The sequence below is a fragment of the Biomphalaria glabrata genome, chromosome 1 (genome assembly GCF_947242115.1).
Source record: "Biomphalaria glabrata chromosome 1, xgBioGlab47.1, whole genome shotgun sequence".
In the NCBI taxonomy this organism is placed as follows: domain Eukaryota; kingdom Metazoa; phylum Mollusca; class Gastropoda; family Planorbidae; genus Biomphalaria; species Biomphalaria glabrata.
The window spans coordinates 4,898,745-4,925,729 of NC_074711.1; the positions used below are offsets into that span (position 1 = coordinate 4,898,745).

Sequence of the window (26,985 nt, forward strand, 5' to 3'; positions counted from 1 at the left end):
ATCTACTCAGCGGCAAGATTCCTCAAGGGAACTAATTCAACTTATACCTCCACATCTGTCAAGTACGATTTATTTCACCTGTTCAAGAGACCAAACAAACTAATTAACTACCAATAGTTTATTAGCTAATTGGTTGTTTTTTTTTTTTTTTGTTTGATTCTTGTGTTGTCAGGTAAAAGAAATAATTGTGCAAAATTTCAGCTTTATCTGAGATTGGAGTGGGAGAAATAGCATGTACAAACTTTTTGCCATACACACAGATAGAGTGAGTTAATATAAAGCTTTGTAAAAAAACAAACAAACAACTTTGCTGACTGAATGAAACACTTGTTTAGGGAATGCAAATTTTTTTTTCCCTACTTGAAAATAAAAATAAGAATGGCTATTTCTTTTCTTTTTTTAAATTACTCAGATCTACATTTGATTAACTTAGCTAATTCAAAAAAAAAAAAAAAAAAAAGATCTTACAGTGCTGCCATTATTTCTTCATTAAAAAAAAAACACCTGAATAAATTATGCAAACATACGGTTAAAATTTGAGCGAGTGCGGAAGTTTACAAGATACACTATTAGCGTTCGTGATGTCAACTGAAAGGGTGTTGACACCTGAGCTCACAGAGATGTTTGAAGACTTGAACACATCCCTAAGAAGGTTTTCATTTTACCTTTCAGTGTGGTTTTGGGGGGGGGGGGGCGGTACTGCTACAGACTTGTTAAATGATACAAATCTATATTGAGTATTGTTTTCTTTCGATGTATCCTCATAGCAACCTTGCAAGTAGGGCCGGCCTTAGGCATAAGTAAACTAGATAGCCGCCAGGGGGCTCCGTTGGTGGGGGCCTCACATAAGACGAAGAAAAACTGAAAAACTTTTTTTCTTTTTCAGAGAAGAAATATTGAGACTTGAGCCCCATGTTATTGTTGGAGTAGAGACTTCGTTTTATATCAATTGCATACTTTTATTTTTTCGCTGTTTATATTTTATTTTCTATTTCATTTGGGGCCGCAAAATTCACTTCGCTCGGGCCTCCAATTATCTAGATCCACCAGTGATGCAAGAGTCATTAGTCATGTTATCAATAATAATAATAATATGATATGTTTAACGCTTATTTAGATTTAAATATTTATAATTCATTATTCGGTGTTAATAAGACTAGTTTCAACCAATTGATATGACTATTTCCAATAATAGGATTTTAATTTTAAAAATCTAAATTGCGTCTTTTACACATTTTTCAATATGAAAGAAGGTCTATGGAATACTCTAAGCATCAGCCATATTGTTTCCATGATTGCGATACTATTTTTTTTTTTTTGCAGTTAGGAATCATTTACTTTTAAACGTGACAAAAACAACTGACAGATCTTTGAATCAATTCATAATGTTTCATGAGTTGGATTTTTCCAAATCTCGCTGTATTGCATTTACTACACGGCATATTTCTGCTTCCAGATTTAATTGTGGTGTACATGTGAATGACTATAATTTGGGTCTAGATGTATTACTTTGTGCTATGTGAAAAACTAAGCCATTAATATTTGCAGGTCTTAAGCTCGATTTCCAAGTGTGTAGATATGAACATGCAGAATCTTTGTGTCTTATAAATAATATCCCCCCCTCCCCTAATCCCCAAACACTTTCATTTATGACCCCATTCATAAAAAAAAAGAATCCCCCCCCCCCCTTCCTTACCCTAATGCATAACAACCACCTCTGCATACTTGGCAAACGCCGTCTATGATCGCGGGAAAGGCAGCACGCGCTAGCCCACTGCACTTGTTGGTCTTAACGATCACATCGGTAGCAGGGGGGGGGGGGTGGAAGCTTCACTTCTGTAGTTGTAAAATATATACGGCTTGTCTCCCCTTCTACTTTTTTTTTCTCTTCCATTTTTTTCCCCCCAACCATTTTCATTTTGGCAGAGCGCGCGATTTGCTACCCCCCCTCTCTCTCTCTCGCCTCCCCTTTTCCCTTACTCCTGCTATCCCGCCCCACCCTCCCTCGATCATGGCACGTTCTAAGCGAGAGGGGAAAGAGCGAAGAAGTAGCGCGTTGGGATCATTTGCAAAGCCCGCGCATGTTGGCCCGTTATTTTCAACTTGGTCGTGTCTTAGTTTCTTACACATCGTCTGCAGCTAAGTAAAACTTAATACTTGCATTGTAGATCTGTAATCTAGATCTAAGTGTACTATTGGATAACTAATCGTGCATTCCTCTTTCATTTCTGTATGGATTCAGTGTGTTAAAATTTTTTAAAGATTCCTTGGATATTATTATCGAAATCTAAAAACTCAACTTGCTACTCAAACTCATTTGTAACACAGCCGTAAGTAATCGAGCCGGTTTGTTGACATTCAAGTTGACAACGCTCTGGTAAGGTAATCCTATGAATTTTTTTTTGCAAATTACATTTAACTTTAAACGTTTTTTTTAAACAGAGTGTTTGTTGATATCTAGATCTACTTTCGATTTAGATGTAGGATCTAGATCTAGAATTAGTTCTACTCTAAATCTTCTGACTTGTTTAATAAATTTATTCAAGCATATTTAGACTATCTAGATTGACTAGATTCTTGTCCAGCAGTAGTCTGAGTAGATGATTGGTCTATTATTCTATATCATATAGATCTAGATCTATACTTCATTAATTAGATAGATCTATTGCTTTTTTTTAGTAGATCATCATCCCGTGCCTATCATAGTATGATAGATCTTGAACCTTGATCATTTAGATAATCAAAATGATTATCATATAGCTCTAGGTCTATTTTGTTATAGATCTAGTGTAAGTTAGGCAATACTTAGGCCCCTACTTAGACTATAGTGTCTATATAGTGATTAGAGTCTATTAGTTATTATATCTATATCTATATATCTATCTATCTCTAGATCTATATCTGTGATCTATATAGATCTAGTGTAAATCTAGATATACATACTTATATCTTGGTTTATTTATATATTTAAATTTGTTCAGTGCGTGGCGTACATATTCTTTACATTCACGATCTATTTACTTTAGCTAAATTCAAGTTCTAATCTAGATCTAGATCTTCTGTTCAATAAGCTTAAATACATACACACAGGTTCCTGTAGATATTCTTATAGTCCATGATCTAGACTCTAAATCTTTAGTGAATCGAGAACTACACGTACATTATATATTTGACATGACATTTTGTTGTAAACAAGTTGTACTATGATTATTTAGGTATTTCACATATATGTAAGTCAATCCTCAAAATAATTATTTCTAATTAGATCTTATCTAGATCTAGTAATTACATTTAGTGGTAGTATAAATCTTTTATCTTTGTGTAATCTTTTTAGCTTAAATGTTTTTCGTCTATAGATTTTCTAGATCTAGATCTCTATTATATACTATCGTATGTGGGATGTGACGGGACTGATCTCTATTATATACTATCGTATGTATAGTACGACGGGACTTAAGAAGACTTATATCTATTTAATGCTCCCAAAATATGAACTAGATCTGGTTCACGATCCTATGAATATTTGTCAGTTTTACATTTTAACATAAACTATTAAAAAATAAAGTCCACTGACTACGCAAAGCAATTATAGAATTTTAAAGGTCAGATACTGATGTCAAACAATATCTATCATACACTCACCCCTTTTATTTTCGTATAAAAAAAAGAATGTTGATACGTAAACATCGTTTCGACGGGTCAATTGACTAGTAATCTTAACATGGCACTAATACCACACTTTGTATAGGCATGCTTGCGTCAGTCAAGATTCAAAACAACAAAACAATGTAACAAGCAGACGAACAAGTTTCTCTAGCTAGTCACTGTTTTTCTTAGTTCACAAGTACATCTATATGTTTCGCTAGCTAGTCATTGTATTTCTATCTTAGTCCACAAGTAGGCCTACATCTATATGTTTCGCTAGCTAGTCACAGTTTTTCTTACACCGCAAGTACATCTATATGTTTCGCTAGTTAGTCACTGTATATATTAGTCCACAAGAACATCTATATGTTTCGCTAGTTAGTCACTGTTTTTTCTTTGTCCTACATCTTGGTTTAGGTGTAGAAATAAGTAGATGGGATGAACCAGGGTGGAGAAAACACACAACAGAATTTAAGGACAGCTTTTAAAAAAACAATCAAACATCAGAAATTGACCTCGGCGAAGAGAATAGTGTCAAGGGTCAAGTGTCAGGGGTAGTATACAAAGAAAGGCGATGAAAACTATTTACAGAACTTAAAAAACAAAGCTTAAATATTGGTGGGAAACAAAGGGGACAGAATCAAAATGTATTTAAATCGTCTGGAATGAGTTAAGTCCTCAAATACAGATCTTTAAAATCCTAAAAATCTTCCAGGATTCAAAAGCAATGAGTTAAAGTGATACCAGAATTAACATATATATCCAAAATATTAGGGCGTGTATGTGTCGGGAGCGCATTATGGAGTGGGTCTCTCCAAGGCAAGTCAAAAGTCTATGTCGGAGAAATTACGATACGCAGGTTTAAAAATACAAAATGGGGTTCCAGACAGCGAAATAGAGAGAGGGATAGAGGTATAAGGGAAGAGAGAGAGTGGAACTTGACATTCCATTGTAAGAGATACTTCAATTCACGGGGCTGATCGTTAAAATGTGGCCCGTTTATTAAAATAAATAAAAAAAATAAGGAGGTGACCAGCCGTAATAAAAAAATTAAGGCCTTGGGGAAAAATCAACGGACGTAGCCGGTGTGCACTGCTAGTAATAAATACAAAAGTCTTGAACATTTCACTAACCGAGGCAGTGCCACATGACAGAGCACCCAGATTGGACGCTGTAAATGTATCAAAACGTAACGATATTTACATTTAAGTACAGCAGTTGTAAACAAAACTTTCTGAACGAAATGAAACAGCAGGCACATACAAGTTTTGCACTTATTACCACATTCCACGTTTCAAAAAAACAACAAAAAACAACAACTGATTTAAACTGAAGAATCTGCCATCTCCTATCTTGTTGCGTAAAATCTCAATTTCCTTTAAGTCCCTACCAATAATCTAGATCTTAATAACGCACCTCATGTAGCTATACTGAAACTTAACCCAAATATGTTGTTTTGAAGGAATAACTTTTGGTTTATTTAATTTCTTAATCTTATTTTTATAAAATAGAGTGTTTTTTTTTTTACACATTAGCTGGCTGATTCGAGGGACTTTTACCTTTACTTTACCTATCGTAGTCTGTGGGACCGTTGGGGCATCATGCAAGATTTGTCGACCGTCTTTCTCCATTCCTCTCTGTCTTTTGTCTTAGAACCTCTTTCAATGCCAGGCCCGTCTATTCTTTTATGTTGTCTTCCCATCGCTTTCTCTGTGCCTGTTCTTCTTTTTCCTGGTACTGTTCCCTGTGGGACTGGAGGGGTATATTCTTGGCAAAGACACTCCATATTATAAGTCTGAATCGAAGTGCTGAAGTTAATGTCAGTTGGTGTTTGTACAGCAGCCTTGACATTCATGTCACTTCTTGGCTTTGTAAACGTCACGTGTTTTTTTTTAGGCGTTCAAATCTTTCAATGAATTTTTTTCAATTTACAGAACACAAACATTTCTCTAATGTTTCCCGCCAATGCACCTAATGCCTCCTTTAGATGATGCAATGGGACCCTCGCGGGGGCGGGTCGAACATATTTTAATCTTTAGATACACGAGCTAGCATTGTGTCAGCTAGACGGTAGCTAAAGATAGCACAAATCTCATGCGGTCCCACGGTGCCCCCACGGAGTGTCGGGTAATTAGCTCTTTCGCGTCCTCTTTTATAGTCTTTTATATTCTCACTGATATGTTTGACACATTTGTAACATGTGTGTGTGCGCGTGTGTGTGTGAAGTTAAGTGATTTGATGTCAGCTTAAAGTGCAGGCGGTGTATCTGGTGGTTCTCTGTCAAGGTTTTGACGGCGCGTGAAAAACTTTTCAATTTATATAAAGAAAAAAAATGTGGGCGTTAAAGAAAAGGTGAACAGTTTTGAATTTGATCTAATAAAGGTGAATAGCGGAATACATAATTTCCATGTGCAAGCAAAGTAGGCCAGCCTTTATGGTATAGTGCAACGTAAATGAATTGAATTAATAAAGTCCATAGCCTTGAAATACAGCACAATGTACAATAATTTTCAACTGAGTCTTCTTCCCCTTTTTTTTTATATATATCTCCTTTCAGGCCTTGCAATCTATAGGGCAGTTGATGATGTAAAGGTCATCTGTTTCTGTGGCCCACGGTTAAAGAAAGTGTCATGTACACATTAGAGATATGTGAACTGAGAGGCGCCCTAAAGATCTCGAAATTTAAAATCCCAGTCCTTCACCAGGTTTCGAACCCGCGCTTTACCGCGCTTCCTTTATATATGTCTAGAGTCCAGATTATTATACGAATTGTGAAAACTCGGCCTATTTTTAGCTCCCTTGGATCTTTATGAGCTATTTTTAGCACTACACGATTTCAGCGAGTTCTAGAAATATAGTTTCAAACACAACTTCCGCTGTCATTGGTATCGCGTCTGATGACGTCACATAATGAGACACTCTCTCTTCATTGGCGATTATTTTTTAAAGCTCTAATGCAGTGTTTCTCAAACTGTGTCCCTTGGAACCCTTGTGTTACGCGAGGCCTGAAGAGGTGTCCCACGAACTACTGGGATAATACAAAAAAAAAAACAAATGGAAAAGTGGTTTGAGTGCTGGGACAAGTCCCAAAAAGCCCGTGAAGTCTGGGAGCGCATGAGGCGCCCTGACCGCACTTCCCCGTGGTGGAGGCTGTCCAGGCCTGAGCAAGCTATTATAGCACAGTGCAGGACAGGCCACTGTCCTGTTGGCTCATATTTCTCGCGGCTATGGCCAAATTTCGATTCACGGTGCCCCCGCTGCGGGGAGGAAGAGGAAACCGTGCCTCATATTCTGTTTGACTGCCCCAGACTTGCTGATCGACAGGTCTGGGAAACCCAAAATTCTAGACCTGTATGGCGACATTCATGCACTACGCAAGACAGCAGAGTTTCTGTCCAGGGCTTTTGCAAGAGAGGATTTGAGCCTCTCAAGCCCTCACTCTAATGGAGTTTGATGATGATGATGATGATGATGACTGGGATAATGAGCTCGTAGGCCACTACTTGAATTTACCGCTCTAAAAAAAAAAAAAGTTCTCCGCTAAATATACAAAGTGTGCGAAGTGTTCCCATACGGAAAAAGTTTGGGAACCACTGGGCATACAGTTTTAATTAACTCATAAGTCGTTTAGTTTTTCACTGTTTCACGATGTTATATTTTTATACTGGCTACGAATAATGTTTAGATTCCTGTGTATATTATTTTCAAAATGTAAATGATAGATGTTTATGTAGCAAACAAAATCAATAACTCATTCTCCGTTATTCAATTCTCTCCCTTTTTTTAAAGCGAACATTAAAAGCCTTCGCTATTTTGAAGTAAGACCTCACTTAACAGCGAAAATAAACTTTTTGTGTTTGATATGTGACATGTTCAGACAAAATGTATGTATGTTTATATGAGTGGTGTATGTTTGTTTTTGAAAACTCTGTCTGTCTGTCTGTCTGATAAAAAAAACGTGTACGTTTTATTTTCTCCACACCAACTTGAAACTCTTCACAATTATTCATTGGCATAGACAAGACATGAAGCAATAAAAAAGAATTTAACCAATTGGTCAATTAATTACTGGTAATGAATTATTTTGTTTCGTACCAACAACGGAAATGAACACTTCGGTATTCACAGATGCGGCTAAATATATATATGTAGGGATTCGTTTTAGATAGTTGAACACGCCCCACACCCATTCTCGGTTCAAGTAGAAACTTTAATTAATTATTTACTGTACCTAACAAAACATGAATCCATTAAAACATCATATAATTAGTCAATAATTTAAGGGTAATGAATTATGTTATTTGGTATCAAATAAGGCAATTACGTTGTACATTATTGAGAGATATAGCTGTAAGTGTGGCGTTCTTTCCCTTAGATAAGCTTGTTGTTTTTTTCTTTAAATACTTTTTTTTTTTATATTTCGCTTGTTTTGGTATGTCCTGCACCACACTGTTTTGCTGCAGCACACTATGTTTTCGGTTGAGTGTGACCTTGTCCTTAGAGTCCTCCCACCCACCTGTTCCTGGGAGCTCGTCACATCCCTGAACAGAAAGAACTTCTGCTATGATGTTTTTCAATGGCAGTAAAGTTTGGAAAAAAAAAAGGGGGGGGGGGCAGTAGAGTAGAATTTTGCGGGCTAGACGCGTGGGGATGAATGCAGCCTGAGGGCACCCCCTGGGGCGCACTTCGATAACATCTGTCATGAAGAGCACAATAGATATGCAGACATGTTTGCCATCTGGGGGCGAGTCTCAAGTTGGACATATTGGCAGGCCAAGAGTTTGCAGTCGACGTAGGGCTTTATCAAATATTGCACATAGTGCCCCTCGTTAAGTGTACAACAAGGCTCAAGTTTGCGCCAATTTATGACCCTTTGACCAACGGGAAGGATTTTTTACCTATATGCCAAGAAGCAGAATTTGGCTTTTCACCAGCCTCTCTGTCGGGAGATTTCCCATCAACTAGAATTGATCTTCAACCACACCGTGTTCCAGATTCCAGACCTGGCGAACACTCCCGTCTTGATCCCCCCTCCCTCGATTGATTGGATAGCACCTTGAACTCGCGTTTTCAAAACTGTAGAATTCGCGTTTCTTTTGTTTGTATTTTCTTTCGAGTTAATTTGCATAAATATTTCATCAAAAACCTGTTTTTTCCCCTCAGTGATTGATGCGTACTTAGCTACCGGCGACTGACTTTCATGTTCTCTTGTAGAGGCATGTCCTTGAAGAGACTAAGACTAAGACTAAGACTAAGACTGCTTTATTGATCCTTACGGAAATTTGTTGTGATTACAAGGACTCGTTTCTCATATAAAGACAACACAACAGAGGAAAAAAAAAAAAAAAAAAAAAAAAAAAAAAAAAAAATACACATAAATACAACAGACAACATAAAGAGTTCATTCAGCGACTACACACAGGTATCTTGGTGCATTTCATGTTCCCTGATCAATGAGTGGCGGTGATAGAGTCTGACCGAGTGAGGTACGAACGAGTTTTTGTACCGCTCCGTTCTTGTTTTGATTGACAGCAGTCGCCCACTTCGCGACGACCTGGCGTAGTTCTGATGGAGCGGGTGGCCGTTGTCTTCCAAGATTTTTTCGATTTTTCTTAGGCACGTTTGTTCAAAAAGTTCCTTTAAATGTGGTAATGTTGTGAGTGTAATTTTTGATGCTTTTTTAATGATGTTTTCTAGACGTTGCAATTAGACTGCTTAACTGTAATTAACTCGCACAATAATTTAAAGTAACATTTGTTCCGTGTATTTGAGTAAGAATAAAATATATTTATAAATTTTATGTACTTTAAAATAACACGGCGCTATTTCTCTAAATGTGTAACTTTAATGATTTCCGCTTCATTGGCTGCTTCATTGTCTTGAGATCCCGTCACGGATCATTAGCTTCACCGACAGGCGGTCGTGGGTACACTGTCATTCAGCCAGAACATCTCTCTGCGAACGGGACCTACTTTGAAGCATGACCTTTTGGTGCTGTCTTAAGGACGCCTTGTATTGTGTGGAATCTTTTAATCATTTGTATTACCTAATGTGAACATTCTACATCTCTAATTCCTTAAAAGTCAACGAATTTCGCCTTTCAAAGATAACATCAGTTTCTATAATTAATTACGGAAGACAACTCCTCTCACAATTACTATTTGTTTCCCAGCTGTGACGTCAAGGCGAATGAATAGTTTGAGTCGACAGCAGCTCAGAAGATTCAATTACTTTAAGGAATTCTCCCCAACATCCTTAACTCTCTCTCTCTCCCCCAATCGACGATACCATCGTTGATTTGACATCATTAAATTAAATTAATTCTTAATTTTATAAACTTTGTTTTAGATAAAAAGAGCATGCATTTCCCTTTAATTCTATACCAAATACAACATTTTCTGATAACAAACAACTAAGCTATTGAAGCCCAATCGTAACAGGGCTAGTGAAATAGTAAATGTGCAAAATGAAGAATGCCTTCGAAACGTGGAAAAATAATTACAGAGAGAAAGAGTTAACTCATCACTGTTCCTTTTTAGTATATCTATTATTAAAAGAATTGATTTGATAGGGAGCATGAAAAGTCAGTAAATCAGAAATTGCTTTTAACTCTTTCTCTCCTAACTGACGATACCAGCGTTGATTCCACCAGAATGTGGTAAATAATTACGGAGAGAAAGAGTTAACCACTGATTGGAAGACTAAAGTGATGTGGTAGAGCTGATGTTTACTCGACACTGCTAAACAAAGGATCGATACAGAAAACATTAAGTCCACTCACGACCTAACCAATTATTAGACTGCTTAACTGTAATTAACTCGCACAATAATTTAAAGTAACATTTGTTCCGTGTATTTGAGTAAGAATAAAATATATTTATAAATTTTATGTACTTTAAAATATATTTATTAAAAATTTTTTTTTGACGTTTAAACCACTACCACAAGGGGCTTGCAATTTTGTTGGTATTAATTGCAACTTCTTAAGAGAATGTAGTTCTACGTGGGGCACAGGATTTGATGTAACAGTTTGGGTAATTTCAAGGGGCGGAGACACTGAAGGGAAGCACGCCGACAAAAAGGAAATCACGTGAGACAAGGGGACTATAAAGTTGGTTTTATTGTAAGTCAGTGTTATCATAGTCTAGTATGTTATGTAACAAGGTTCACTGTATGAAATACAATTGCAGAATAAGAAAAAGTAATGTCTTCACGGAAAGCGAGAAAGCAGTATCAAATATTCGCCTCTAGCGTAAGTACCCTTTTCAGACCTTGCGATCTATGGGGCGAATGATGCCAAGGTCATCTAATTCTGTGACCCACCGGTTAACGAGGGTCTTATGTGATCAGCACCACGACCAACCGTCTTTACTCTTCCACAAACAACGCCACGTACACTTTAGAGCTGGGTGGACTCAGAGGCGCCCTAAATACCCCGAAATTAAAAAAAAATCCAATTTGTCACCAGGGTTCGAACAGGGGACTTCTCTGTTCGGACGCCAAGCGCTTGAAGCACTCAGCCACCGGGCCTCCTTAATCTATCAAAGCGTAGACTTAACTAGCGATCTTCTTATCCTTTGGTATTGACTTTACTTGCGACTCGGTGCCGAATATAGACCTAAATAACTATCCGATGTTACTACTGACCATCCGATAACACCAGTATTATAAGGGTATAACATCATTGTCCTTGTAAATGAGTGTATAATAAAACTAGCTCGCCCAGAATTCGGCCAGTGATATGAATTGATTATCTCGCGGTCTGCAGGTCACGTGATCACCCATAGGCTGATAAGAGTTGGACTAAGTCGCCGCCTGAGTCGAAGTTGGATGCTATAACTAGACCCGTGTAAAGACCGCTTACTGGAGTCACTCAAACCCAACGGTTGAATAATGATCCACTCGCATAAGCCATTCGCTCGGTCTCGCTTGCGTGAATCGGCCAGATCTGGCGTTGCATTTTTATGGTAAAAATGCCCTTTTCATGCTTATTGCGATGCTGACTGCTCTTAATAGTCTTAAGGTTTAACCTTTGACCCCCACATGCGCCGTGGCTCGGCGTGAGTAAATCGCAGAGGGATCAATTATACTAGCGGGGGACGTCTAATAGAAAGTTCTTGTGTTTTTTTTGTGTGCCATTGGTGGGGGGGGGGGGGGAGAGAAGGGAGTACTGCTCATTAAAATAAGTCATTTTGACTATGTATTTACTTACCCATTGGCCTTTGACGTTGTGTTGTTGCCTTTACTGTGCGCGTAACCAAGGCTTCCCACTCTGCTAGCTCTGAAGCCGCTCACAGTAGCCGTCCGAGTGATAATTCAGCTCAATTCATCGATTGCTCTACTCCGATCATCATTGCTACTCACCTACACACACAAACACACGTTCATGGCTTGTATGTTGAGGCTTATCTCTAGCTACTCACTCGCGCGCATGTGAGCAGTGAAAAAATGCAAAAGGTTTAAAATACATTTCACGTGTCTCTCCTAAACCAGGTCCAAGCTAAATGAATCATTTTCATTTCGAATTGCCACGGAGATCGAAAACAATGACAAAATAAATATCACGAAAATATAACTGAATCTGAAACAGAGCGAAATAGTAACTACAACTAACAATTAAATGACAATAACGATAAGAGAAGTCAAATATTAATTTAAATAGTATAAAAAACTGAAACGAATTCTACAGCTCTAATCGAAACTGAAACAATTGCTTTAATACACTGGAATATCAGTGCTGTAATCAGTGCTATAATCCGTGCTGTAATCAGTGCTATAATCCGTGCTGTAATCAGTGCTGTCACACGAATACTTCTTTCATGTTGGGTTTAATCGTTGTGTGAGTGTTACTGTTGCCATACACTTTTAACTGTCATTTGCATTTTCGTGAATGGTCAGTTTTCGTTTCGGTTTCCGTTAACGACAATCCCGCTGTGGACGAGTGTAAAACATCAATAATGAAATCGACATGGTACCTTCTGACTCTCTCGAGACAATAAATAATTGAACTCTTGAGTCGTTACTTGGTAGATGCTTGAAAAAAGTCCCCCGTACTGCCGTCGTCGTGACCGTATCCAATTCGGCAGGGGTAGGAGGTGAGTGCGCTGTTCCTTGGCTCGCTCGTCCCGGGGACGAGTCATCGCTCTGATTCCGAAGTGTGGGCCTTGGTAAGAAAAAACAAAAAGAATGTATGTGTAGTGTGATGATCTTGTTCTGGGATTGCGTTGACTGGTCGATACCAGTTGATGACTGGGCATTAAGGAAAGCAAGCGAAGGGGATTACACGCATGGGCGGCATCGGGAATAAAACCGACGCCGGCGGGGTGTGTGGGAGTCAGGGGCGTAGCTAGGAATTTGCCATCATTTGGGGGCCCGGGGGCTTGATCTTTTTTGGGGGGCCCTGCATTTTGCGCAATATTTAATATTTAACTTTAAAAAAAAAACACTCATTTGGAGCCCCCTCAAGTGGGGCCGGGGGGGGGGATTTGATATTCTCCCCCTCACCCTAGCTACGCCACTGGTGAGAGTGAAGTTAAGGGAGTACTCACCATGCATCGGGAAACAGAAGTCATCAATGTATGAGAGCGGCTTTAAGTAAGAAATAAAAGTTGTAAGGAAGTGTTGTAAGCCTGTGCTGCGCACCAACATCACCGCGCATCGGGGTGCGCACCGTTCGGAACAGTGACGAAGCACAGTGTCGCCAAACACGATGTTTTTTGAGTGTCAACAATTTTCCCCCACTTAAGGGGGAGCAAGAAGGAAATAGAATTATGTGGCGATGTGGGTGACTGTGTGTGTATATGTGTTAAATTTCGTAACATCCTCATCCATCTTGAATCATCTTTCACAGGCTTGCTTTTGTAGGCTCATACTGATATCAGGGCCGGCCTTACGAATTGCGGGACCTTATTAAAAGGATGCTTGCTAGGCACCCTATTCTAATTCTATTTCACAATAACAACTATTACTGTTTATTAGATCATTATACCAACATTTGTTGTACCACACGCATAGGAATCAACTCAAACGCAATAGGCGCCATTGGGTTAATACAAGTTACGTCAATGATATGATAGGCGTACACTAAATTAGTTAATTCTTTAAGTCCTACATCTTAAAAAAGATGTCGAAGATAATGATGTAACTCGTCTCCAACTGGAGTCCAACCAGCTTTTCTTCTGGAAACCTGGCCTTACTGTTATCTCTAGAGTAGGCCTACCCTGTTGGGGAGATCCTGGCCTGCGAAGCATCCTTTACTTGTGGAGCTCTTCCTGTTTTGCCTTGACCTAATGTTGGCTTGACCTAGTGTTGGTTTGACCTAGTTTTGGTTTGACCTAGTGTTGGTTTGACCTAGTTTTGATTTGACCTAGTTTTGGTTTGACCTAGTGTTGCCTTCCAGCTCGACGTTATTCGTTAGTACAAAACAACAATCCTATCCAGCGCATACATCAAAATTTTAAAGTAGATCTGGCCTCTTTCTGCTGAGCCTCTGCTGTTAACATTCAGTGATGGGCATTGAAAGTTCATTTATATAAAGTGCATTGTATTCATCCGCAACGGAACTTTACTGCGGTCACGCCGTGATACAAGCTATTCTACAAAAAAACAACAACAACAACCCCGAAACAAAACAAAAGTTGACAACATCACACAACATAAGAAGAACATAACAACATAACAACAACATAACTCATGTAATAAAAGCAACGTGTGAGTCGATAAAGGAAAGGCGTATCAATATCACATTTGTGGAATGAAACAGATTTTCGGATCATATTCAAAAGGTTCTAAAAAAACAAACAAACTTTCTGACATCTTTATAAATGTTTACATTTTCCTATTCTCACTGGTTCTTTCATAAACAAAACACTTAAATACATTTTCTGTAGTATCGTCTGGTAGGAGCATAGGGCGTAGAGTCAAATAAAAGTATCAATGGAATCTAAAACTAGAAAAGAGAATCGAATCGATTCCTTTTTTGTTGTAATCGATTAAAAAATTACGTATTAGTACTTCACGTGTACGATACAAGACTAAGCAAGAGAACTATTGTAATTAGAACACGAGTGTCCTCCCTTTTGCGAAACTGCAATACTTGTATCTCTTACGAATTTTACCCGTAACATTCTTGTTATTTAAATGGTGGGTACGTAAGAAATAGCTGCATCGCTAATGAACTACGGAGCGGGTTTCAAGGTCTGCCAATTCTCTGATGAGGTTTGTCCCTGGGTGGGGGGTTGGTAGGGTTGGAAGGGGGAGATCTCCTGGGGCACGTTGCTGGTCGGTACAGAGGGTATTGGCGGGAAATGAGCTGTTGACTATCATGCCGCGTTTCCTGCTACTTACATTACGCACATGAGAGAGCAAAGCCATTTTCTTGCTGTTGTCAGTTGTTAACGCGATCAGTGCAGCAGTTAACTGGGGGGGAGCGGAATTGAGAATGGCCCCCCGGGGGCGGGCGGGGGTTGGGATTCTATCACGTGACCATGGTGAAAGTATGCAGCAAAGGTGATGTAATCTACACCCCCCGTTTATTGTTCTGGTCTGATGCTGCACGAACGCCAGTTATCTGAGCCGGCACTGTTCGTGAATGGGCGCTGTTGTTATTGTGGAAATGAGAACTGGGTTCAACTTTTTGTTGACTTTTCTGATCAAGTACACAATTGTTATAGCCTATGGTCGAATAAAGTCTGAGTTTGTTTGTGTGTGTGTGTTGCTAATCTTACACGCCTTCCTCTCACCACCGCCAGTTAAAGAACCCTTTCAGACCTAAAGGGCAGATTACGTTAAAGTCATCTGTTGTTGTTTTTTTGGTCGACAGTTAACGAAGGTGTCATGTGGCCAGCACAATGACCAACTGACTCTACTTGTCCCAGCTAATGTAGGCAGTGCACACCCACTAGAGTTGGGTGGACCCAGGAAGTTTTTAAAAAAATCCCGAAATTCACAATCCAAGTCTTTACACAGATTTGAACCAGAGATCTTCGGTTCAGAGGACAAGCGCTTTACCACTCAGCCACCACAGCCCGCAATAGTATAGACCTGAAAGCTCGGGTAAAAAGACGCCTTGGTCTGGTAATCCTGCAGACATTCACCAAGAAGAACTTGTCCCTTATCACACGTCAGAAAAGGGCTGAATTTTTGTTTTGTTTTTACTTTGATGCTGATTTTGTTAGTCTTTTTCATGATGCAGATTCTAGATCTGAGTCTGGGGACACTTACACTCCGGCGTGACAGCAGTCTGATTGTATAGAGTGAAAATAATTTTCTATTTAAATTACGAAATAATCTAATAGCACAACTTTTCTTTGAATCAACATGAAAAAAACAACAACAATATAATACTATAATGACACCCTATAAATTAACTGAATGATTAAAATGTACTCACTGAATATAATAAAATAATGCTCGAATTTACATCAAACTCCGAACTACAATCTCTTCCCTTTTTATACATATTCCTACGTTTAGATGTGTGAACAATTTGTGCAATTTATTATTTTTTAAAAATTATCGCCCCTGAAGTATTTAGCTCATCTAAAAAAAAAATCTTTTGCTTTCTCGGTAGGGGATGTCACTTCCGTTGTTATTGACAACAATCGCTGTCTCTTGTTTAGATGCGTGAAAGCTACAGTGGGAACCGATCTATCGGGTCATTACATATCTATGTTTTCGAATCCAAACTTTGTATATTTCCTATTAATGTGACATTCATATGTTATCACTGGTATTATACGAGTTGAACAAATAATTGACTTCTGCCTTTGACGTACAGGAAAGTTTGGCTAGCAGACGTGACCTACTTAGGAGATTCCAATATCAGAGTTGACAATCTTATAACGGGAAAAAGAAAGATTTATGGGGATACAGGAGGACTCGGATAAATTACTTCCCATATTTTCAAGAGCATGAGAGGAAAAAGCCCTTGTCATTGGAGGCACCTTATCTCTTCACGAGGGCAGGTATAATCTCACATAGTCTATGTGATTCAAAAAGTTCGCCTCAATAGAAGAGGTAAAGATGGCAGAGGTCTAGATCTAAATTGCGAAATGTTCAATGCCATAGAAATGTTAACTTAAAGCTGTCCAAAATAGTGGAGCGTGGTGGCTGAGTGACTTGGCTTCCGAACCTGGGGTCCTGAGTTCGAATCTCGGTGAAGACTGGTATTTTGAATTTCTGGATTTTTTAGGGTCTACCCAACTCTAATGTGTACCAGGTCGCGACGTTGCAGGTCAGTGTCCAGACCTACTATGAAGTTTTGTCTCGGTCTATCTCTGACCATTACCTTTTTGAAGTGTCTTTATCAGTCCATTTTCTTCAGCGGTTCTCAACCTTTTTAGCACGGCGACCCCTTTTAAGAATCCCCCACTCGGCCGCGACCCCCCCCCCCCCCCCTCGCCCCACACACAGCAAAAGAAGAATAGACAAAAACAATCCATATTTTCGATGGTCTTAGGCGACCCCTGGCAAATCGTCAATCGACCCCCAAGGGGATAGCGACCCACAGGTTGAGAACCCCTGATTTACTTGCTTTATCCGGAGTTTGACAAGACTGTATGCCTAGGTTTTACAATGAAAACAATAGTTTCAGTATGATATATATGTAGTTGCCACTATGTGCCTCGGGGGCTTATCAAAACAGACCCAGGAATCGTCCCTACCACCACCACTCCTCCCTAACGTAATTAAAAGAATGCGCGCCCCACCGGCTGCCCCCTCTGTTATAATCTGCTTGCCTTACAGTTTGAGGGGTAATCCTAGCCGGACTCCATCATTCTCCAGAGTAGATCATGTCCTTACTTCAGATGTCAGCTCCACCCCGGACTACTTCATCAGGCCTCTTCATCTTCTGCAGATCCTCTCTAGTCATATCCACCAGAACTTAGCCCATTTTCTCTCTCCCCCCCCCCCCATCCTTCCCTCCCACGAGCCCTCCCCTCTCTGCTACCCTCGCTTCCTCCTCGTTATAAGCCCGTTATGTGGGTGAGGTAGGGGCGGGAATTCAATTTTAGTTTTCTTGGACCGTTTTTTTTTTTTGGTCTTTTTATCTTCTCGTCTGCTGAAACTAGGGAAACGTAACCTAAATTTGTTTGTCTCGGTGTCAGTTTGTCTGCTCCTTGACTTGGCAGACTATTTGCGTGTTTGACCTTATGTCCGATTCAAAGGATGGAATCGAAATGCCAGATACTGAATATATCGTCTTCTTTATGAGCCGCTTTGTCTCGTGTGGATCAGGGTGCAGATTCGAACCAGGCCCGAGGAGAAACAATTTGGTCTGATATATTGATTGACTTACGCATCTTGAAATCATTCTTTGGTGTTATTCCATTGTATAAATAAGCGAGAAGTCTTTGGAAATATTTCATCATAGGCGTATCTAAACTTAAAACATACTGTACAACGTTCTACCTCTTTCCTTCTCTAATTCCAATCCTATATCATCTTTGGAAAAATCAATTTTATATTTTAAATTTGCTAATCGTGCAGCTGTTATGGAGACCTGGGCGTGTGCTTTTTGCGCTCTGGGCTGTCGTCTCGTTGGTCGCGGGGACGAAACCCCCACCCGCCGCCAACCCCCAGCCGTCTTTCGGGAGGTTTGGGCTTGGATGTAATCATCCTAATTTCTGAGGCAACATCCAAAACAGGAAACGGGTAAAACAAAGCCGTAACATTTATCACCTCTGTAGATATATTACTACTATATAAATTTGTTTCCAATCAACACATTGACAATGAAGGTTTTATTTAGCCTTAATTGAGAACGCTCTCGCTCTTGTTTTGGATATAAAGAATCAAAGATTTACACGTGAGTTGAGCCACCACCAACACGGCGCACGATGTTGTTTCAACGAAATCGTTTTATGTATGTATTGATTCCAGTCCTGCCCTAGTTAATATTTAATGTTTGGCTGTACATGGCATTTTCTGAACCCGTCAGGCTGATTCTAGCGTTCAACTAAAAGCACTGGGCTTTTAATGCAGTTTCGGGTAGTGCGGTCTATTTTTAACAAAGCTTATATCAAAAACCTTCCTACAGGAAACAGTACAAAGGAAGAAAAAAGAGACAGAGAAACCGATGGGAAGACAACATAGATAAATAGACGGGGCTGTCATTGAAAGAAATTCTATCCAAGGCAAAAGAGAAATGGAGAAAGATGGTCGACAGATCATGTGTGGTGCCCCACTGGTTCCGTAGACTCAAGTCTAGGTGTAGGTAATGTTCCTCCCAAGTTTGAACTATCAGCGCTGATAGTCAGAAATAATTAATTCTTTTTTTTTTTTTTTTTAAATTAACGAGTGCAGCAGAAATAGCAAAGAAAATATTTCATGCTTCGGTGACCACAGCCTCGTTACGTTTCAAAGCTTTGCCTTTAAATTAGTCAGTGAGCCAAATCCTAAGGCACTAAATACTTCACATGTGTGACTATTATACTGTTTGACTTGTTCCCACAGTGTTCAACTATTTAAAAAAAAATTTTTTTTACTTCAGGGAAACAAATATCACAAAGAATCGGATACAAAAAAATGTTGTATCCACCCAGTGGCTACCATTGTATGTGGTGTTAGGCAGCACTAGGCTGGGTGTCTGTAGCACTTTGCATCATGTTCGGTAGCACTAAAGGGCGTTTTGTAAGCGTATATTGACTTGTGTTATGTTAACTATGGATCGTGTGAAAATGCACTTAAAGGAGTGTCTTTGATAACACTCTGGGGCCTGTCGGTTGATTGAAATGTCTGCTTGAGTTTTGAAATTGTTTAAATCCTAGTACTACCCCCCCCCATCCCGCAAAAAAAAAAAAAAAAAAAAAATTAACATATAGAACCATCACTAGGCTCGCCATTAAGTGTCGTGGACTAACGTATGATCCCATTTTGATGTGCCTTTTGTTCCCGCTACGATGTTAGATGATTGAAATATTTCTTTTTACAAAGAATAAAAGAAAATAAATTTTTAAAAAATCATTAAAGAGGGGGGGGGGGGGTTGCCGCACGATCGATCTCAGTTCGTCAAGTACGCACGGAAGGGGGGGGGATAACTCATAACAAAAGTATCACTCCAGATGTAAATGATAGAGATATGATATTTGTGCGCAGGTATTTATGCGCATGTAGACTTGCGGGGCACAAAGGGGATGTAGCTACGCGTAAAAGAAGATGCACTTTCCAAAAAAAAAAGGGGGGGGGGGGCTATGGTTCCCAGCTGGGCAAACCTCTTCTTTGGGCTATTTACTGCTCGGATTTTTTGTCGCCCTTGTGCCCTTCCTACCCCCCCCCCCCTAATGTTTCCTTGCTTGACTGAAAGACGTGTTAAAAGCTTTGCCCCACAGAGTTATTCGCGCGCCACTCTCTGAAAAGTCCCTTTTAAAACGATCGACGGAAGCTCTTTTGCTATCGCCACTTGAATCAGATACCTCGCACATTCAACCCGTCGTCGTGGGAGGGGGGAGGGAGTAGGGGCGTAGGAGAGAAAGGGAGGGATGCCAGGAGAGTCGTCAAGTGGTAAATTGTTATCGGATTCTTAATTGACGCCCCTATTCACCCCCCCCCTTGCTCCCTCCTAAAGCTATTGAAACCCGGCCGCGTGGCATATAATAACAGGGCGTCCAGATTTTAAAAATTGCTCCTGACCGTTAACAATAAAGGCCGTTCAATTAACGATCACTATGGCTGGCCGCGAAGTGGACTAGAAGAGAACAAAAAAAAAAATTGACGGCCATCGAGGGCGATAATTATTTTCTCATCAGCGGTCAATGGTCTCTTGGAACCTGGACTGAGCTGAGCTGAGAAGCACAGAGGAAAGTTGCTTGTCCAGCAGGAACGTGCAGCGACACAACAAAAATACTTTGATCTTTACAATTTTATAATCTGCAAATCACACCATACACCAAGTCCGAATATCGCACGATTAAATCGCGCGACGTGATCACAGTGACAAGCTGCGAAATTGTAGAAGCATATTTAATACATGTCTGATGTTATCTGGTTTTTAATTTTTTATTTTTTTTAGTTTACAAAATCAATACTGCCAGCTTAGTTTTTAATAGATGGAATATCTCTGTGGCATTTTACGTCTCGGGAGACGATCTTTTCCCTTTACAACTTCTTGTGTGACTAAAGAGGCCAATCCTTGATACACAGCTGCAATCGCAGGCTGGGCATATATAATCACCAGGCGCCGTTGCATTTTCACCCTTCTTTCTGCTTCTGTTGTGTATGACATCTGCAATCCGTGACCCTTCCTTTATACTCTCTCTCCATGTGGATCTATCCAGTGCCACCTCTTCCCAGTTGCCAGTGTCGATTTTGAAGAGCTTCATGTCGCGTTTGCATGGAATATAGAAGGATAGATTAACAACTTGCCTATATGCAGTCGATTGACTGCACCGTCACAGTGGTTTAAAAATCAAGATATATTTTGCTGCGATGTTTCCATGGGGGCGCCATAACGACTCCACGAGAACTTGAAGCCCTTGAGCAGAAATTACCAGACATGCGCCATGTGTGATGTGTGGGAACTGTGTGTGTGCACGTGTGCGTGAGCATTTATTGTTGGTGTTTGTAGTGTGTGTGTGTGTGTTTGTGCGCAGTGGTGCCCCATATATTGAAATGCAAGATTCGAGAGACCTAATTATATGTTTAAGAACAATATTACAATAATTATCAGTTTACTTTTATATATTTCGAATGCAAGCCTAAAATATTCGTTTGAGCCTCCTTTTGGCCTAAATGATAACAGAATACCACCAGGAAGCACCATCTCAACCATAAAACAATAAAATAATTTCAGTAGAAGGTGTCATTGTGTCGAACTGTCCGCCCCCCCTCCCCATTTATTTTTGACTATAAAACAATTTGTGCAAGTAAATATTATGTTTCAGTTCACCCAAACAGAAAAGTGTGAATCGCCCGATTGCATATCAGATTATTAACTCTTTCTCTCCTAACTGACGATACCAACGTTGATTCCTCTGGAATGTAATAAATATTTACGCAGAGAAAGAGTTAAGAAATACGATGCAGATTCAATGTATCAACAAGTAATAGCTATTCCGTTTTATCTTTTTTTTTTTGTTGGACCGAGACCATTCATTAAAGGGGGCCTATACACTGACCTGCGACGTCATAACCTGTGGTTAGCTTAGACCAATAGCTCGTTGCCATGTCACAGGTTTGTAAAACGGTAACAAGCTATTGGTCCAAACTGCCCACATGCTGTGACGTTGCAGGTCAGTGTTCAGGGTTTTATCTTTTTTTTTTGTCGGACCGAGACCATTCATTAAAGGGGGCCTAAACACTGACCTGCGACGTCATAACCTGTGGTCAGTTTAGACCAATAGCTCGTTGCCATGTCACAGGTTTGTAAAACGTGGTAACAAGCTATTGGTCCAAACTGCCCACATGCTGTGACGTTGCAGGTCAGTGTTCAGCCCTTCTATAACTATGGCGTCGGTTGGACTATATGCGTGAGCCGTGTTTGAATGTATGTGTGTGTTTGTGTGGCCACTGGCCGGTCATACCCCAAGCTCTGGGAGACTTTAATATGATCACAAGACGTGAAACCACGCGGTCAAGCCCAGATTGTATTGTTGGTAGGGCGGCTAGCTGTCAATCGATTCGGTTGATTCAAGCCCCCCACAGCGATGGTCCATCTCAGGGTGGTCTGTGGGACTAAAACCTTTATTTTTAAACCAATTGTGTCCACTACGACATGCATACAACAGAAATACAGTAACTTCGTATTAACACTGTGAGACTGAACTAGGGCCAGTGGGCTACATTAGGCTTGTTGTGGAGCAGTTAGCGGCTAGTGGAATATTTAGACTAAGCCATACTTAGTTTTAACTAAAAAAAACAAACACGTGCAGCAGGGATTATCAAAACTTTGTATTTTATCCTAGATCTTGGTGTATTTTTTTTTGGGGGGGGGGGGAGTTTCTTTTATGATTCAGTTACAGTTCTAATATTTGTTTTTGCACATTTACACACACACACACACACACACACACACACATTAGAGACCCACAAAGAAGGGCGATTGCTAAAGACAGGCGCAAAGACTAAAAGAAAACGTAAATGGACCCCCGATCCGGTGAACAACGGCTTTGTATTGGTCATGGTCTTCGAAAACAAAGCCGTATTAGTTTTGGTCAAGAAAATATGAATATAAATATAACACAAACATTTGGTATTTCAGAGTCTTATTTAAAGCTTTTGTAAAAGTAAAAAGGAAAGTTTCCCCTTTCAGACCCTGCGATCTATCAGACATTAGACAGATGTGTGTAAAGGTCATCTATTTCCGAGGACCACGATTACTGAGGCTGTCATGTGGTCAGCACAACAACCTACCCCCATTTTTTTTTCCTTTACTAATGTCAGGTATCCATTTGAGCCAGGTGCACTCTGGGCTAATGATGCCGAAACTAAAAATCCCAATTTTTTTTTTTTTAGGATTCGAACCCGGTATCTCCGTTTCGGAAGCGCTTTACCACGTCTCATAATTAAGGGGCTTATTAGTTCAATTGTCTATATGGATGCGTTACAAAAAGTTTTTTTTATCAATTAGGTCAAGGTAAGGAAACTGTGATATCTGTGTTTTGGATCTTAATTCCGCTCCTAGGATCTTGATCCTTTGTGACCTGGATCTTATGTGTCTGTATCTTAATCATATGTCTTGGATCTTAATCCTGTGTTCTGGGTCTTAGTCTCCTGTCTTGGACCTCTTTGGTTTCAGCTAATAACGTTCAAGGAATGCCGGACAGTTGTAAGGAAGGGTGTTAATGGCCGAGCTGTTACAACACATGGGAGCTGATATTGGGCAACCTTTCAAAGTTGCAAACATTACACGTACAAAATTCGATTTGCTTCTGTTCCCACGAAGGATTTTAAAGGGCCGGTTCATTCACAGCGCTTCGTTCGCAGTGTTGACATACCGCTTTTGAAGAGGACACATTTTGATGACGTCATTCTTATTTTTTTTTTTGGCCCGTGTATATCAGAAAAGGAGGAAGGAAATTTTTTATATAGTATTTTTTTTTAAAGGAAACCTCAGAATTTGCGCTATTCAATTTTAGCTTTATCATCATAGGAATCCTTGGGCCTTAGGCCTCTTTTCTTTGCCTCTTTTTTGGGCCATCTCGCCTCTTTTGTGAGCTTTTTTTTAAATGTTTTATTTGTAAGTTATCATAATTCACAAGTATTAAATCATAAACAATTGAAAAGTGATTAACCTAAAAATATAATAATAGTAATAGAAATATTATTTAATATCAAAGACATACTACCTAACCATCCCAACCATTGAACCCACTAAAGACAGAAAAATGATACAAGTATCCTCTACTCCAGAACAATCAACACAGTATCAGTATAAAGCTAGTTATTTTTTTTTTAAAATTTAAATCATACGATAATCTCTGTTTTTCCATTAAAGAAAATTTAAAAATAAAGATAATTAAGTCCATAGTTTATGTTTTAAATCTGGTCGTGCATGTTAGAGATTAAAATTTTGTTAAGTCTTTGTTTTCTTTTCTGGCTTATTAATGCAAAAAATATTTTCATCTTTCTTATTCCAAGCTAGGACTAATTCGTACAATTGCTCTTTCTTCCCTAGTACTATTAAATCATAAACAGGTTGCCTGAATCAGTCATAAAAAAAAAGACTTAACCAGAGTTTAAGTCTCTAATTAATATTCACGACGGGATTAACATATGAAGACGCAGATATCTTCTCGTTGAACGACCGTCTTGAATTTATAAGACAAGACCTCATCCATATTCTGATTACACAAGAAAAGAAAGAGCACTTACAAGAATTAGTCCTAGCATGTGATACCAAATATAGATAACTCATTTTTCTATACACTTTCACTCTTTACTGCTCTTTTCTATACAAGAGAGCTAATGTGTGTATTATCATATCTATTTGAGCTCATGGTTTCCAAAAATATAATGTTTTTTTTTTCTGGTTTTAGATTCGCTCTCCCATCTTCTATATATATATATATATATATATATATAATTCTCTTCATGGCTCAATAGTTTGGACAAGAAGTAAAGAAAAAATCACTCTTTTACTTCTGCTAGTCGGACTAGAGTTACCCTACGAAAAAAAAGGGGGGTGGGTGGAAAAAAAAAAGTAGTATTCACCCGTCACAAAATAGCAGGGCCGGATTTAACTGTTGTGACCAAGAAGTCATAGAAAGATCACTCTTTTTTTATTTCTACCTCACGTAAATTTAGCGGCGAAAAAAGAGGGGAGGGGAGGAGAACAAGTAATCTACTCTGTATTCACCCGTCACTAAAAAGCAGGGCGGACTTAACTATTGCGGAGCACTACACGAAATGGAATGCACAGGGCCCGTTTTGTGGAGGGATACGGATAATAATTAGAATAATAATAAAACGGATAATTAAGCGTTTGTATTAGAAAATAAATTTGTCTTTGCATTTTATTCATTCTTTACTAGGCACAGAATTACTATACGAGCCTTGCGTGTAGAAAATATGTTGGTGTTTTATGTAGTAGTGTAAATCCTAACAAGTTGCCATCAGCTAGAATAGGCCAGATTTTTTTGTAGCTTTACATCATACTCTGATTTACGCTTTCTATAAAGTATCCATTCTGTTTCTTGAAGACAAGTCCAGACTAATACATAGCCCCCTAGAAACACCAAATGTTACCAATGACGGCCATTATCTCTATGGGTGTTCAGAACCTCCTTTTCTTTAAACTTCCGTAACCGTCTCAGTGTAATTGTTCCGGGTCTCTCGTCCGGGACCAGACGCTTTAAGAGGGGAAACAAGACATTTATCTCTTCTGTCCGACATTGTATTGTCCCGGACGCGTCCGCCGAGGCATCGGAAGGGGGTGCAGGGGGCGGCGGCACCCAGAGCGGAAATAAAATAAAGCTAGAACACAAAGCCATCAATAATTCCTCTGCGCGGGTGTAGCCTGTGTAGTCAAAACAAATAGATTGAATGTATCACTTTGGTGATGTATAGTCTGGCAACTCTGTAGCGTACAACCATTCTTAGAGATTCAGAGAACACAATGTAGCTATTTATAGAACATACCTCACAAGGGAGACAAAAGACGAGAGATTGAGAACATTGACATTTTTTTCATTATGAACTTTTTGTTACAATTTATGAACATTCGAGATAAGTGTCAAAATGGAGTCTAATACAGCCTTATGCATTGTGTTTTCTGTCTGTCAATGTCTGTCTTTTTTTTTTTTTAAAATGATTTATTAACAGGCTATTGCTTCTCGAGGTGAATGGCTCTAGACAATGTAACATCTAGAGAGGTGAGCCAACTTACACGAATTTATTAAATAACAAAAATTTTATATCAGTTCAGTTAATGAATAAATACTTTCGATTTCGTATTCACAATCAAACTTAATGTCCGGACATGTCCAGATAATCTTAACCTTTTCTTAACTATTTTTGAAATATTCCATTTGTGACCTTGACCTTAAGGGTGTAATTTAATGCTGATAATTATTTTGTTCCCAGCAGCAGAACCTTTTTTCGAGTACCCTTTCAGACACAGCAATAAAGCATTTTCCCACTGCTAGTACGTGTACTTTCTCATTGCGCATAAAAAAGTAGTCCCACAATCGTAAAACATTGCTCAATTTGTGTTGGATACAAGTGCTCCTTAAACACCAGAAAGTCAACTCCTGACACTCTGAGGGAAATTGCATTCTTCAAGGTTTTTGGTTTCTTTTTTCAAGCCCCGAAGGTGTTTCTTTTGGGTCCCAAGTAAACATTCTTTTAGCAAACTGAATCTATTTCTGCACTATTTTTTTTTTCGTCTCGGCGTTAACTCAATGTAGGCGTGGCTTCAGTATTTTTGGTAACTTGAACATACAGGTAGTGTTAAATAGTTCTGAGACACATGCGCAAACCAGTAAAAAAGGAAGGTGTTATTTGAAACAAACAAATAGTTCCACATTACCTTCTGAGCTCCCTAAATACAGCTGGAAAGCCCCGAAAGCCAGAGGCGTGCATACAATGGGCTCAGTTTAAGTTTGCGATGAAGACTAGAACTTGGGATCCGCCAAAAACAACTGCAGACGTGAGACACGTTCCAGGTGTTTCCTATATTTCCAGTTCGCGCCTGCATTTAGCAGCAATCAGCGACTCGATAAATATAAATAATGTGTGGCTCCAGTAACCGTAGACGTGATCTTCACTTTGTAATCCTTTCTCGTCTGCAACACTCTCTCTGATCTGACGCTATTTTTTTTTCTCTTTCCAACTGATACAATCCCTCTACATCTCTCTCTTTTCTCTCTCTCTCTTTCTTCATCTCTTTTTTAAAATGTTATT

At 39.3% G+C, this 26,985-nt stretch overlaps 1 protein-coding gene across 6 annotated transcripts in view; it reads left to right on the plus strand.

Annotated features, from left to right (window-relative positions):
• Nucleotides 1-2,049: 2,049 nt before the first annotated feature.
• LOC106050736 (zwei Ig domain protein zig-8-like) overlaps nt 2,050-26,985 on the plus strand; it is a 192,873-nt gene continuing 167,937 nt past the window's right edge. For 2 of the 6 annotated variants that reach the window (XM_056018028.1, XM_056018040.1), the window contains exon 1: nt 2,051-2,377. The gene's annotated coding sequence lies outside the window, so the exon portion shown is untranslated. Of the gene's footprint in view, nt 2,383-26,985 lie in introns of all 6 variants that reach the window. The other 4 variants (XM_056018042.1, XM_056018036.1, XM_056018047.1 and 1 more) reach the window with 4 other exon arrangements.